The sequence below is a fragment of the Myotis lucifugus genome, unplaced genomic scaffold (genome assembly GCF_000147115.1).
Source record: "Myotis lucifugus unplaced genomic scaffold, Myoluc2.0 scaffold_408, whole genome shotgun sequence".
In the NCBI taxonomy this organism is placed as follows: Eukaryota; Metazoa; Chordata; class Mammalia; order Chiroptera; family Vespertilionidae; genus Myotis; species Myotis lucifugus.
The window spans coordinates 83527-98998 of NW_005871456.1; the positions used below are offsets into that span (position 1 = coordinate 83527).

At 56.9% G+C, this 15472-nt stretch overlaps 1 long non-coding RNA gene across 1 annotated transcript; it reads right to left on the bottom strand.

Moving 5' to 3' along the window:
• Nucleotides 1-3503: 3503 nt before the first annotated feature.
• On the bottom strand, nucleotides 3504-7693 carry LOC111823145. The gene is made up of 2 exons (XR_002826154.1): nucleotides 7470-7693; nucleotides 3504-3959 (listed from the first exon to the last, which is right to left on the bottom strand). It is a non-coding gene; the product is annotated as an uncharacterized LOC111823145 (long non-coding RNA).
• Nucleotides 7694-15472: the final 7779 nt, after the last annotated feature.

Consider the following 15472-nt stretch of genomic DNA (forward strand, 5'->3'; position numbering starts at 1 on the left):
TTGTGATATGTGATTCTTCTATGAAATCGCTCTTTGAAACTCGGGATCAAGGAAGGATAACGTTTCATCTGTGACACGAGACGGCCTTAGGGGAGGGAACGTGGTCCAGTGAGCAAGGAGAAGGCAGTAAAGGGGACAGTCATGTTGTCGCCGGGCGCCCTCCAGTGGCCACCGCTGGAGGTTTCAGCCGGGGAAGATGAAGTGTTTTATTTCAGCCTCAGGGTTATGGGGTGGGTTTCATCTTACCCCACGTCCTGTTTCAAAGGCAGCCTTTTTCTGAGCAGCCCCGAATCGCATGGGACTGGTCAGGGAGGACGCCACCCTGAGACCACAGTGCGACCTGGGACCTGCTACAGCCAGAGGACCTGAGCTTGGAAGGGGTGTCCCTGAGCCGGCCCCGGGCCACCTGGCCTGCCCTTCGCCCGCGGTGCCCTGGGAACAGGGAATGCCCGGCCCGGGGGGGTGCCGGCCGGCGGACACCGCCAGTCCTCCGTCCCAGGAGGGCCGCTTCCCCACGAGAACGCCCTGTGTTTACGAGGCCGGAAGCAGAGGAGAGCGGGCGTAACTGCCATGAACTCCGGCTCTTGGTTGCCCCCCTTCCCGAGTCCTCGCCACATCTCGCCCTTTCCCCACTGCTGGCAGATTGGCCGGAATTTGCATAAGACCCTTCATTTCGGAGCACAGAGCACTCTGCACCCCATGGACAAACTCTGAAGTCATTTTCAACTCAAAACTCCACGTTTTTAAAACACCTTTTCCCTCCGGGCGTCATTTCCTGGCCCAGAAACCCAGTGGCCCCCATTCTGCATGCTCAGCTCCAGCTTCAGACGGTGCCCGACTGGGAAGTCCAGCCCAAGCCCCCCCATGTCCCAGCCTCTGGCCGGGGCCGTGGCCCCAGCCCCACCAGGCCGCCCCGTGCACCCCAGACCGCCTGGCCCGGTCACCGTCCCTCCACCCCCCTCCTCTCAGAGTCTCTCAACCCACCTGATCCCCCAAAGGTGTTTATCCACAACATGGCCCAGCCCCCCGCTACCTGACAGGCGAAGGGGTCAGGGACGCCGCCGTGGTGTCTGTGTGACCTGCTCCGCCTCAGCCTCCTCACCTCTCACCTGTCTGTCACCAGGGTCGGCCGCCCCGTGTCCACCACATCGAGGGGATGAGGACCACGGCGCACACTTCATACGCGCAGGCCAGCGATTGTCAACCCACGTGCCGCGAGGATTTTCACAACCTGCAGCACCTGCAGCGAGCGGGTGGGGAAGATGGATGCGGCCGACCTCTGACCTCCGCCCGACCTCCTGCCCACTGTCCTCTCCTGCCGGCCCCCCGAGCCACGTGTCCTGGGATCTGTCACCCTAACCCTCGGAGTGGCTGCCAGGTAAGAGAGATACCTGTGTGACTCTTCTTTCCCCTGCGGCGGCTTTGTGTTTCCCGGGCTCCCCCATAGGCTCACAGCATTTCGCCCTCTGGGACGCTTTTAGCTAAAGAGCCTTAAAGTCCCAGGCAGGTTATGTCCTTAAAACCCCAGGCAGGTTATGTGCTCTGTGGTGTGGACGCGACCTGAGCTGCTGACACAATCGCAGGAGCGTGACTTGATGTCAAATCCACGTCTGCAAATGGGAATATTCTCTGGCCTCGCGGGCGGCGGGCGCTGGGAGGTTTGGTGATAATGACCCAGGTGTATTGTTGTTTCCGCTGATTTAAGGGAGGCGAAATGGAATGACGCGTCTCCTTAACAGTCAAGGACTTGCGTTTCGGGTTTAGTTATGTGTGTGAGTCAAGTTTCGGGGCTTTAGTTCCATCTCGGTGAGTGATTTTAATCAGGAAAAAATAGGACACGGTCTAAGCCCGCCTGTCTGTTATTTTAGTCTTTGTCGGAAACTGCAACTCTAGCCAGAAAGACAAGCATTGTGGTCACAGTGACGCCAACCCAGGGGGTCCCCCTTATCAGAGACGCACGTTTCCTGTTGGCCCACCCAGGTTGGGTTGGTCTCTCTCGCTGCCCCCCCGCCTCCCGCTGTGAGCACCTCGTCCCACCTTCTCTGTGGACCCCACTTCCAACCACAGACCCCCGGTTCTCAAACCTCAGGGGCAGAGCCGCCTGGTCCACCCTGCGGCCCCTTCCCCCTACCCCCCCCATACACAGATTCTGACCAGTTTGCATTTCTAACAGCAGCCCCCCCCCCACCCCCACCTTGCTGCTGAGCAGGGCTGATACTTGGGAAACCACAGATTTCCATGATCAAATAATCCCTTCTAAGCTGAATCTGCATCTTTTCTGAAATTCAGAACCAGGGCCCCGCTTCTGCTGTCTTACCTGCAGGTGTTGTGATTGATGTCTCAGGAGCAGGTACTGACTGAGGCCCCTGGTTCCCAGCCCCGGCCCCGCCTCCCAGGCAGCCCTACCTCCTACCCAGGGGCTGGTGTGTGAGAGCTGCACTTCCCCTGGTGCCCGGCAGGTGGCAGCATGTTCCAGCATAAAGGGCCTCGTCCCTGATTCTCTTACTTCAGGATGGGACGACTTTCAGAAGGATTTGTCAAAATCGCCCTGTGTGTTGGGGAAAATGAAAAAGAGGAAAGCACTGTGGAGCGTAACAGGCCTGGCACTCTGCACAGGAAAGGGAATGTCCGCAGTGCGGGCGATGGGTTTGGCAGGTTTGGAAGAGCGACAACATGTCATAAGAATGACCACAGATAGTATTAAAGCTCATGTATGGCAGGTTATGAGCTCATTGGTTCACGTGGATTCTGCCCGTGCTCGGAGCAAGCCTGTATGTTCATTGTTATCCGTTAAATAGAAGGAAGGCCCAGGGTTCGAATGCCCCTTGTCCTTCGAGTGCTGCTCGGCCTCCGCGTGGTCCGTGAGCTGTTCTCGATTTGCCACGTGGGCCGGGTCGCTCCTCCCCCTCCTCCCCCTCCACAAACCCACCTACTCTCACACACACTCACACATACACACACACTCACACACACAGATACAAATACACATTCATATATACACAGTCATACACTCACACACACACAAACCCACCTACTCTCACACTCACACATACACACACACACAGATACAAACACACTCATATACACACAGTCATACACTCACACACACACAAACCCATATACTCTCACACACACTCATACATACACACACACAGATACAAACACACACTCATGTACACATAGTCATACACTCACACACAAAACCCACCTACTCTCACACACACTCACACATACACACACACAGATATAATCAAACACACACTCATATACACACAGACATACACACACACACACAAACATACTCTCTCACACACACTCACACGCATCCGTTCACGTTCCGGTTCCACAACTGACAGCATTTGCTCCAATCCTAGGACTCAAACCACAGCCAAGAGCCACTTCAAGGCCACGGGCTCCAGATTTTAGTTAATGACGAGGCTCTGCCTACCCAGAGTCCCCTAGGAACCAGGACATTTTTCTGTAAATGAAAAAAAAAATCACAATTTAAATACATGTTGTGCCCATGCCGCCAGAATATAATTTGGTCTAAAATACAATATTTGGGAACAAAGACAGTCCCTCAGACTTGGTTGTTTTCTTTCCTAAATGGTTTTGGAAACCCGTGGCTGCCTTCAGACCCGGGGACGCTGAAATCCTGTGTGTGATGAGTCGTCGACTCTGGGAACTCAGTCGTCTGCTAAGAGGATGGGCCATGTTTTCAGAGTCAAGGGCTGAGAGGAGGGAGAAGAGGCCCTGAAGCTGCTCTTGGTTGCGGCTCCGCTAAACTTCAGAGATGAGCGGAGACATCTGTGCACACAGGTGCCCTGACATCGGGGAGGTAAAGCCGAGGTCCTTTCCAACCATAAATAATTGAAGCGAAAGCAATTAAGCAGAGAGGTGACCAGCACACGTAGCAGAGGTCAGCGAAGACAGAAATCATTTCCTCCGGCCGCCGACTCCTGTCAGGCGAAAAAGAGGCTATTTTTATCCCCAAAGGAAGAGCAGTTTTCTTCCTGGAACCCTTTTCTCCTAAAGTGAGTAGGGCCGCTTTGTCTGGGTTGGGAAGAAAGGAAAATAAAGGCCTAGCCGCTGAGCTCGCGTCTCGGCGTTCCTCGTCTGACCATCAGGGGCTGTGGCCACGTTTGGGATCCCAACCGACCGCGTCGCGCCAGCCTCGGGGGAGGGATGGGGACTTGCTTGAGCTGTGATGTGGACATGTCAGGCTTGCTGTGTCCTCTTCTCTCCCCTCCCAGGACCCCCAGGATGGCCCGTGACCCCATTACCCCCGCCACCCCCGACTGTCGCTGCTGCAGACAGGCCCCGGGCAGCGTGGCTGGGGCCATGGGTCTGCAGTCCCCGGGAAGCCACATCGAGAAGTAGGAACCTGTGGCTTCCACCCCACGCTGCCTCCGTTAGCCTCATAACATCCAAGCCACGCCCTGAGCCTCGGTTTGTTATCTGGAAACGGGGAGCATGTGACTTCTAGTCATGGTGTCGTGGGGACGGGACGCTCACATAATTAATGGGAAGCTCTACGTGAGCCAGGAAGCTAGCAGGGGCTCAGAGTGGCTCCTGGACCGAGCCCATCTCCCCCTCAGCTCCTAACCCCCTGGGACCAGGCCGAGCAACACTGGGGTGAGGGGAAGGGGATATGGAGACGAGACCAGAGACCCTGGTTCCAAACACCCTCAAGTTGGGGGGACCCTCCCTCTCCACCCTCCGTCAACCATAGCAACAGGGGCCCGGAGAGTGTGGCTCAGTGGTTGAGCATCGACCTATGAACCAGGAGGTCACGGTTCTATTCCCGGTCAGGGCACATGCCTGGGCTGTGGGCTCCATCCCCAGTGTGGGGTGTGCAGGAGCAGCTGATCGATGATTCTCTCTCATCATGGATGTTTCCACCTCTCTCTTCCTCTCTCTGAAGGCAATAAAGATGGATTTTTATAAACAATAGCAGCAGGGCCCACGGCAGTAATGGCGGCTGAGCTCCAGTGAGCACCTGGTGTGTCCCGCACCGCGTGGGGTGTCTTCTTTAGGGTTCACCGGCGACACCATTCATGCATCACACGTTCGCGCTGCGTCTTCTGTCTGTTGTAACCCTGCCGTCTCTCACCCGGGACTCGCCCAGCTCCTGCTCTCACCCACGGGGCTCCCTGCTTCCCACAGAGGCCCACGTGGCGGGACGGGCGTGTGGTTTCGGGCTCTCGGGCTCCGTGTGCGTCCCGGCCGAGTGGCCCGTATCCCCTGCTGAAGTCAACAAACCCACGGCAGTGCCGCGACAAAAACCCAGCAGCTCACACAAGCGTCCCTCCCTGGAGACAGTCTGGAGGCAGCACGTGGTCCAGGTTGTAGGCATCCAGCTGCTCTTCCTCCTCCGCGTGGCTCCGTCGTGCTCCCGTGATGTCTCCCCCCCCGGGGCAAAGGCGGCTCAGGCCACACGCTGGGGCCCGGCTCGCGGGAAGGGGCAGAAACCAGTGCTTGAACACAGGTCCCGTAAGGAGGGGTCTCGGCAGGAGCACCCACGGCCCCCGCTTGGCCCATGGCTGATGGCACATCGCAGGCCTCGCCAGCTGCTCCAGCCTCGCTCACGGGTCTCACCCAGTCACGTGACCGGCCCAGACGCTGTGAGGGGCGCTGAGTGAGAGGACGCAGAGCGCACCCCTGGAGAGGTTACTGTTCCCTCGCTCCTGGGCCTTTTGGGAAAAGTTGGGAGACTGAAAGGTCTTTCTTCTCAGAGACGATGCACACACAGACACATGCACATAGACACATAGGCAAACACACAGACACGTGTAAACACACAGGCACATGTGTAAACACACACACACACACGCAAACAAGCGCATCACAACCACCACAACCAGAGGCATCAATCCATAACCCTAGATGTTCCTTTTTTTTCTTTAGCCAAACAGTGAGATGGTGAGGAAATGATCCTCTATCAGCTGTGGATTGGACACCAAAGTCTGGCTTTCTGAGTATTTATCCCCAGGATGAGTGAGACTTCTAATTTTATTACCATGGAAGTCACACATGCTAACATGTTTCATTGGAAGAAGTCCCTACACACCCAATTTTTATCTTTTAAAAAAGTCTGTCCAAATAAAAGCATACACCCAACCCTCATGTCATCATGCCCTACATGAAATGCATGTGTGTGTGCATGTGTGAATGTGTGCCCATTTTTGTGTCTGCATGTGCATGCACATGTGCACGTGTGCAGGTATGTGCATGCATGTGTGTGCTCATGGATGAGTGTATGCTTTGCACGAACCCGTGTGTGCATGTATGGGCATCTATGTGTGCATGTGTGTGCTCATGGATGAGCATGTGCATTGCATGTGGCCATGCGTGCATGTATGTGTGTATGCATGCACTCATTGCGGTTGCTTGTGCATGTGTGTGCATGCATGTATGCATGTATGTGCTCATGGATGAGCATACGCTTTGCATGTGTCCGTGTGTGCGTGAGTCTGCATGTATGTGTGTATGCAGGCTCTCACGTGTGCCTGCGTTTGTTTGTGCATGTGTGTGCTGTGTGCATGTGTGTGGACATGGCCCTCGCTGGGAAAGAGAGCACGAGTGCTGCACAGGGCCCTCCCCCTGCGGGCTCTCCGGCTCTTTGATCAGCGTTGCCAGCAGCGCCTCGGATCAGCTGGCGAGCTCGCCCAATGGGACGCTTGCACACGCCATTTATTTCTCAGAACTTTAAAGCGACCCCCTAGGGTTTTAGTTCCACTGGAAACTTTGTAAGAAACTTTGCATTTGGAGCCAAGTTTTCAGGCGGCTCAGAGAAGGGCTGTGTTTACTATTCGCCAGGGGCCGCGGCTTCCGGTGCTTTTCAACCTCCGTGCTGGTCCCAGAAACCTCATTTCCAGGCCGATAAAATCACAGCTGCTCTGGGGGCCACGGGGGTGGTGCTCTGGGCCGCCACCCACCGGCCCTCCACCCACCGGCCCTCCCTCCCTGCCACCCCCTGCCGTCCCTCCCCGCCCCCTCCCTCACCCGACACCCTCGAAGCCTGTGGCAGAGCCCGGCCACCCTGTGAGCACTGCTGGGAGCCAGGCCTCACCCGCTGTGCTCACGGCCTGGGGTTCAAGACCAGGAGACCGAAGGGGGCATCACCCAGGAAAACGGCGCCTTTTCTGGGCCCCAACCTCGCGGTGGGCTGATCCCTCGGGGCAGGAGGCAGGAAGCAGCCAGCCAGGCCGGGCGCCGCGTGGACAGAGCGGGGGTGTCACGAGGAGACGCACACAGGTTTGAGCGCCAGATGTGCTGGTCTCGGGGGCACAGTCCTGCTGACGTGCGTCCCGACAGGACGTGGAGCGGAGGCCGTGCGGGGCCCAGCGGAGCTCAGCGTCCCGTCTGCGGAGGGGGAGGTGCCCGCTGGCTCTGAACACCATCTCGTCCCTGGCGGTCTCCCCTCCCCCGGCTCCCTTCCCCCGGCTCCCTTCCCCCGTGCTGCTCACCTGCACTCACGTCACATGTACTTACTGGTTCGAGACGACACACACAATGCGGTGTCTCTCTCGCGCCAGAGCTCAGCCTCGCGGATCCTCTGTTGACTTTCCTTTGCTGTCACCCCAGGGGTCCAGGGCAGTAGGTGGGCAGCGCGAGGAGCTGGGAGAGAAGGAGCCATGAGATTGTGTGGATAAGAAAGCACGTGTGTGACGAGTCCCACGTGGTCACGGGCCTGCCGCGGGGCCTCCACACGGTGAGGTACAGGCAACGTGTCGTCAGCGTCCCCGCGGAGAACCCGGTCACGATGCCGCGATCTCACCCATCCCTCCCCCGCCCCCCGGGTGTCATCAGCATGCTCCCCGGTGACAACAGAGCGCCCACCGGCCGGGGCACGTGGGCCGGGACAGCCCCTCGGATCAGCTGGCAAGTTCACCCAATGGGTCAGGCTGGACGCTGCACTGGGAGCCGTGGCCACCGGCCCTGCCCGCGGGTTCCGGGTCACTCAGTGTTAGGCGGGCGTTTGGGGTGTGTTAGAGCGAAGGCTGCACCGACGGTGATGTCCATCACCAGGGAGCAGACACATCCGAGGCCCCTCCAGGGCCGTGGCCGCTCCTGGGCAGGCTGCTTCGGGTCTGAGCCGGACGCAGGGGACCAAGCGGACCCCCCTCCCCCACAGACTCGGCGCTGCCGGCCTCTCCTCACTGCCCCGTGTGCGTGTCTTTGTCTCTCTCTCCCTTTCAGTTTCGCCTTTTCTTTCCCGCTGCGCGTGTGGCTGAAGTGGTGCGTTCAACGTGTTGTTTCCAAAACTAAAAGCGGCGACAAAAGACTGTCATGCCGAGAGCCTTTCCTAGTTGGAAGGATCTTCAGAAAAAAACGTATCCAAACCTCTTCATTTGCATAAGGTACAGAAGAAACGCAGAAATAATTTGCCTAAAATCACAGTTAAAACCCTGTTATCAGAGCCCAGCTCCGTGGCTCCCTAACCCATGACCTCTCCCTCTCAGCCCGTGTCATGCGTCACCCTGTCAGGACCCTGGTCCCTTGCCCACTCAGAACTGCCCACGGCAGGGGAAGGCGGCCGCCTGCATCCCTCTGCCCCAGCTCAGGGCCCCAGCACCAGGGAGGGGGGCATCTGTCCAGTCCTGACCCCCATTCCCCCTTCAGCCTCCGGACCCTCCCCACACCCGGGGCAGCTGGATCCACGCAGCCTCTGGAGCAATGAGTCACTGCCTGATGGGCCCAGCCGGCCTCCTCCCTCCCTCCCTTCCTCCCTCCCTCACCCCCTCCTTCTCCCCCTCCCTCCCTCACCGCTCAGGACGCCCTGGCGGGGGAACCGACCACAGGGGCATCAGACTCAGGGGCGCTCCTCTTGAGTCTGTGGGGCAGGAGCCGTCCCCCCCCCCCCCCAAGGACCAGAAACAGGCAGACGGACGGACGGCCCACGCGGGGAGAGAAGGGACTTGGAGACTCCAGCAGTGTAAACACAACTGCATTTTTCAAACAATGAGCATTCGCACACAGCGCCAGGTTACTGCTGCCAGGGAGTCTGTGGCTCAATGACCTCACCTCGCACTTTCGCACACAGCGCCAGGTTACTGCTGCCAGGGAGTCTGTGGCTCAATGACCTCACCTCGCACTTATGCCCGAGGCGAGCTGATAAGCCAGGCCTCGTCCTAGTAAATGCTGATAAGCCAGCCCTAGTTCTAGAAATATCAGCTGATAAGCCAGGCCTCGTTCTAGTAAATGCTGATAAACCAGCCCTAGTTCTAGAAATGCCAGCTGATAAGCCAGGCCCTCTGCTTCCATTGCCGACGCTGGGCCTGTTTCCCAATATTGAGGCTCAAATTCACCTCCACCCTCAGCCATCACACCTCGCTCTGTGCCTTACACAGGCCTGGGGAATGTCCGGCCCATGGGCGGCATTAGGCCCATGAAATTATGTGGCCTGGCCCTGCCAGGCATGAGGGGTGAGTGAATGAGATGTTTGACCTAACAGAGCAGGCGAATGTTTAAGTGGATGATTCTGTATGTCCCCGAATGATGTTATAAATATCCAAATGGCCCTCGGCAGGAAAAAGGTTCCCCAGCCCTGCCTTATGCACCCCCTGCACGCACGCACACGCACACTCATACACACACACATTCACACACATACACAGACACACTGTCAGGCACACACACTCATACACAAATGCACACTCATATATACACGCACACTCATGTATACACAGACACACACACTCACATAGACTCACTCACACAGACACACACTCACTGCTCTTTTCAAACTTTTGCCAACAAATATATGCATCTCATTCCCTCGGTCCCAGATGGTCTTTTAAATGCTTTTAAGGGCGGTGACGATGGAGGAAATCGTAGAAACCAAGGAGGAGGCGCCTGGAAGGGACGCTGAGGGGAGCCGGCTGTCCCTGCCATTGCGGGTGCTGGGCGGTGGGGACCTGGGGGGCTGGGCGGTGGGGTTTGGGGCCGCCCCCAGGGGTCTCTCTTTTGGTTCTGGCCGGGGAACTACGTCTCCCCGCCCGGGTCACGGACTCCCCTCCCTTCACTCAAGCGGGGAGAAGAGGGGGAAGGAAAGGGGAAAATCAGATAAAATTTCTGTCTGTGCCGCCCGCCCTCCACGCTTTGGGCGAATGCCCGCGTGAGAACCCTGAGCCCTTGCAGCTGAAAGTGGATGTGGGATATTTTTGCAGATTCCTTTGCCGCTGGGCGGGTGACGCTGCACGTTATAAACCAGTTTTGCTCCAGCGATTTCTCCTCCCAGCAGCGGGGCGTCCACCCTGGACGCAGGAGGACATCGGTGCTAAGTGGACGGTAATGAGTGCGGACACAGATGTGCAGAAAGCGGCCTGTGTGTTATTTTTAGAGCGTCCACGTGATGTGATTCATCTCAAAAGCATTTCTCCTCCGCGTTAGGATCCAACGCCGCCAGGGTTCTCGAAGCCGTGGAGAGCACATTTGAACACAATAGTATGTGTCTTCTCTCCCCTTCGGCTTCTCGGCCTCCCACAGGCCAGCCTTCACCCCACCCCTCCGGTAACTCCCCCCTGCCCTGGTACCCCGCTGTCCCTGTTCAAATGCCGCCATCCTGGGTGTCCCCGATCTGCTGACCAAGGTGACATGCTCACAGACACGAGCTATGTGCAAACATCTGAAAGTCATCATTTCTGTGCATCTGCGGGCGTTTTGAAGGGAAAAGTCTACGAGAGGATCAAAAACAAGAGCAAACCACATCTGTTTGGGTTTAAACGACATTGTCTCTGTAGTTCAAAGTGGTTTCCTTTGGTATAAAAAACACTGCCCAGCTGTTTTTTATCTTCCTCTGTCCTTAGCCTCTATCAAAGACGTGTTTTCATTGGCCGGCCAGGGTTGTTGCTAAACGTCGAGCTGGTTAGGAAAAAGGGGGTGAAGGGGGTGCTTTCTTCATCTGACTCTGCGCCCGGAGCCTTTTCTTGTTGCTCAGAGAAAACGGATGTGGGGTGGGGGTGGCCAGGGGTTTTGTTCAATCTAAATAGAAACATTGTATCTACTGTATGTCATCAGGCCGTAAATTAGGTCTTCCACCTCCTGTACAAGTCATTGATTACAATCAACACCTGAAGCAACATCAAAGGCAGGAACTATAGGCCAGACACGTGGCCGCGGGAGTGCAGGACGGTCCAGTGGGAACGTGCGCCTGTCAGTCTCGCTCCTCTCCAGCAGAGACACGGGCCTGGAGGCGCCGTCCAGGGCGTCTGACACGGATGCATGAGAACATCACATCTGCTCACGAAGTCTCCTAGTTTATGAGGAATCAGCGGCTCTGTGATGCTCCCCGCAGCGGTTCATTAGAATGAAGCTTGAGCCGGGCTAGTATGGCTCAGTGGTTGAGTGTCCACCTAGGAGGTCATGGGTTCGATTCCCGGTCAGGCCACATGCCCAGGTTTGGGGCTCGATCTTCAGTGTGGGGTGTGCAGGAGACAGCCGATCAAGGAGTCTTGTCATTGACGTCTCTCTCTCTCGCCCCCTCTCCCTTCCTCTCTGAAATCAATACAGATATCTTATAAAAAGAAATAAATGAAAAATAGACCGAGAAAGCAGAAACTCTGTTCCCGGCTTTACCAGCTCTGACTTCTCTACGAATCTCTTCTGGCTGGTTTCTCCTGCAAAATGGAAAGCTGGTGTATGGGATCCTTGAGATGAGAGAAATAAAAACGATTTGGAGCCCCCACAGAAATGCCAAGCCAATTTTTAGAGAAATCCGGAGCGCACTGGCCATGCTCGGCCTCGAGCTGAGGACGGATTGCAGGCCCGATGGCCTGGCTGTCTCGCTGACATGCAGTTCTGTGCGCCCCCCCTCCCCCAATCTGTCTACAGAACACCACCACCACGTGCCATTAATGCGCGCAAACCGTCCTCAGCGTACACAGAGCCAAAACCTCCCGGCTGGAGAAATCCCACCATCTGCAGGCGAGGCCGCTCCCTTCAATCCTGGGTGCTGGAGGAGACCGCCGAGCGGGCCGGTGTCTTGTTGGGAATGTTCCTACGTGTTCTTGTGAAGTCGGGGACAGTATTTAAAAACTGACCACGTGTGACCATCAAGAAAACATCCAGAATAAGGTCCCCAAGGGACTCCTGGGGAAAGGCAGGAGAGAGAGGAATGCGGGAGAGACTGCAGGCTCAATCCGCCGCAGGGGGCGGGCATGCAGGGGGCAGCCAATCGGCGTTTCTCTCTCATGGAGGTTTCTATCTTTCCCTCTCCTCCTCCCTTCCTCTCTCTCCAAAAAAAAAAAAAGAAAAAGAAAAAAATTTAAAAAAAAAGAAAACAGAGCTATGCTCTCTGCTGCCTTATATGTGTGGGAACCAGACACATGTCTCCATAGGCCCCAAGTTTTGTCACAGGACTAACACCAACCCCTCAGAGAGCAGCATAAACTCACAGTGTCCTGTCCACTGAGACCTTTACCCAGGAAACGTGTGGGAAATGCAGACCTCGTCCCGGCCAGTGTTCACCGAACCCAAGAGAGACCATCAGTGGCCCACCAAGGCCTCCTCGCTTTCCGTCTGACCTTGGCCGTTACAGACAGATGCTGGCCTCAGAGAGCCGCTTCCCCCCAGAGGCCAGGGCTCCAGGCTCCAGGGCGCGTCCAAGAGAAATAACGAAGACCAGGAGCTTGGAGGAGAGAAGAAAGACTTTGGAAATCACTCGGGTTCAACCCGGATGCTCTCAGCCCTGAGACGGAGGCCAAGGAGTGTCCGTCTGATCGACAGGCCCGGGGACCCGGCCAATCACACAGAAGACGGTGCCCAAGGTCAATAGTCGCCGGGAGACACACATGTGAGCCACAGTGGGAGAGGGCCCCAGCCACCAGGACGGCGGCAGCACACAGAGGGCTGAGCCACAGCACACGTCACGGGGGGAGGCGGGGAGGCTGGCACCTCCATAAACTGTAGGGAACCCAGACGGTGCTTGCACAGTTCGGGGAACAGTTTGGTATGATCCTCGGGAAGTTCAATATGTTCGCCCAAGGAATGCACCCACGCCTGCCCCGGGAGGCACACATGTGTGGGAACGGCTTGAGCAGCATTATTTTAATCCCCATAAACTGGGAACAACCAAGTGCCATTGACTCTACAGGATAAAGAACCTCTGCGTTCTCCTGTGAGCCACGCGCGTGAGCACGCTGCAGAGGACACGCGTGAGTCTTAGGAGCGTGGTGTCCCGTCAGGAGGCTGAACAGGTGGTGTGGTTCCGACGGTCAGTCAGCAGATCCGGTCTGGAAGCTTCTGCAGGCGCCCCACCCTCGGGGCGCCTGAACCCTGCGTCCACGTCGCCTTTGAGAGCTTGTGGCTGGTCAAGGGGGCGCTCGAGCTCCGACCTCTGGCTGTGTTGTAACTACCCAGGTGGCTACGACTGGAACGTTCTTTAAGATTCCTTAAGGTTGGGAGAGGCTGACTCCGTGCTGTCACCAAACCCCGGAGTGTGGCCCGAACGCACACCTTTGGGTGCGGCGTGATCCGGGACGGAACCGGCAAGACCCGATGGTTATCCCCTCAGAACCCAGCCCCTGCTCCGTTGTCAGGAGGTGGGAGGCGATTCCAAGAAACACAGACGAAAGCTGCCAGCGGACCGTTTCAGCCGGCGATTCAGCTCATCAGGGGGAGGGAGGAGGGAGAAACTGCCGATGGTTATAGTGATTTGCAAAAATACGAATATGTGAAGCATAGTAATTTTTTTCCAAATATAGAATAATTGTGAAACTTTTTAAAATATATTTTTATTGATTTCAGAGAAGAAGGGAGAGAGAGAGAAGCATCAATGATGAGAGAGAATCATTGATTGGCTGCCTCCTGCACGCCCCCTACTGGGGATTGAACCCACAACCCGGGCATGTGCCCTGACTGGGAGTTGAACCGTGACCTGGTTCATAGCTCAACACTTAACCAGGAAGCCACGCCAGCCGGGCTTGAAACTGTTTTTTAATAAGTAAGGCTAGGCAATAAATTAAAACCTCCGCGATTGTGATGACCCACCGGGTCTGAATTATTTTTCATCTCCAGACACCGGTGAACTGCCTGCTGACCAGCAGGTGGCAGCCTCGCCTCCTCCATCCTCACCAGCCCAAATCCCAGGCCACCAGCTCCGGAAGCCTCATCACAAATGGCTGGCCAGCGGCCCAACTTGCCGGCCGTGGGCGCCTTTCTCTTATGACACCTCCTCTTTTGAAAGAGACCCCTCAGCCAGTGCACCCCTTAAATCCCTGCTCGGTACGAACAAGGCCCAAGCGGTGGCCAACGCGTCCCTTTTGCTTCCTCCCTCTGTGTCGGCCTTCGTGGAGCAGGTCTTTGCATGTCTAATTGCATGCAGACAATCAGCTGTTGTATGAAATGCCTCCTCCCCAGCTTAACGCACAACCGCGTACACACAGATCGGCTCCGAGGCCCGTGAGGCCCCGCAGGGGCTGGTTCCTGCAGATGGAGCTCCCGGGGCCGCGTTAGGCTGGGTTGTTTGTACATAAAGATGAAATTCCCGCCCTGGCCACGTGGCAACCAATCCATGCGTCCCTGTCACGTCAATGTTTCTCCCTCTGTCTTCCCTCCTCCCCGCTTCCTTCCTCTTTCTCTAAAAATCGAGGGGAAAATATCCTCACTCCTCGGTGAGAATGAAAAAAGAAGATGAAATTTCTGGTGTTCGTTCTACAGGCCCCTCAGGGCTGTGGGCTCGAGTGTGGACAATGGTGCTGCTCGGCGAGTGTTGGCTGCAGCCCTACTGTGTGCCAGGCCCTGGGAATGAGCGGCCTCACCCTCCAGGTCATGCTCACAGCTGTAGCATCCCACCGCGCCCACTGGCCGGCTCCCCGCTTTACAATTAAATTAATTTACATTAAATTAAAAATTCAGTTCCTCGAGGGCCCGGCCCCCTCTCCAGTGCCGGTAGCAGCCGTGAACGAGGCCCAGCTCTCTGCAGTTACAGCTCACGGTCGCCGGCCAACGTGACTCAGGCTCGAAGATGGAAGGCGTGGGGGGCGGAGGGAGCGGTGGAAGACTCGCTTTTCATCAGGTGGCTCTTGCCAAACGGGACTCGGGTGAGCAAAGCGCGGATGAATCCGACTCATCCCAGCTGCGTGTTGGAAACTGCACGCTGTTCACGCTGCAGAAGACGGGGTTTGGCAGCAGCGTGTTGGGGTTCTGGCCTCGGGCCGGAGGGGACCCGGGAGGTGTGTGCTGATACGCAGCTGGAGGAAGGGCCTGGGCCCAGGGGAGGGAGGGACCAGGATGTGAGAGGCTCGGGTAGCGGATGTTCCAGACGCGGGCCTCCCTGCGCCAGGGCTGGGGGCGGGAGGGGGCCCGCTGCTCATACGGTTTTGTTTAACGTGGAGAGAGATAACGGGCTCCGCTGTTTGTTTCCACACGGACGCGCGGCCAGAGCCCTCCGCATTCCTGGCTGGGGAATGTTAGCAGCGCTCCCTTCGGATAGAAAATGCAGCGGAGACACATCCTGGTGAAGAGTTAC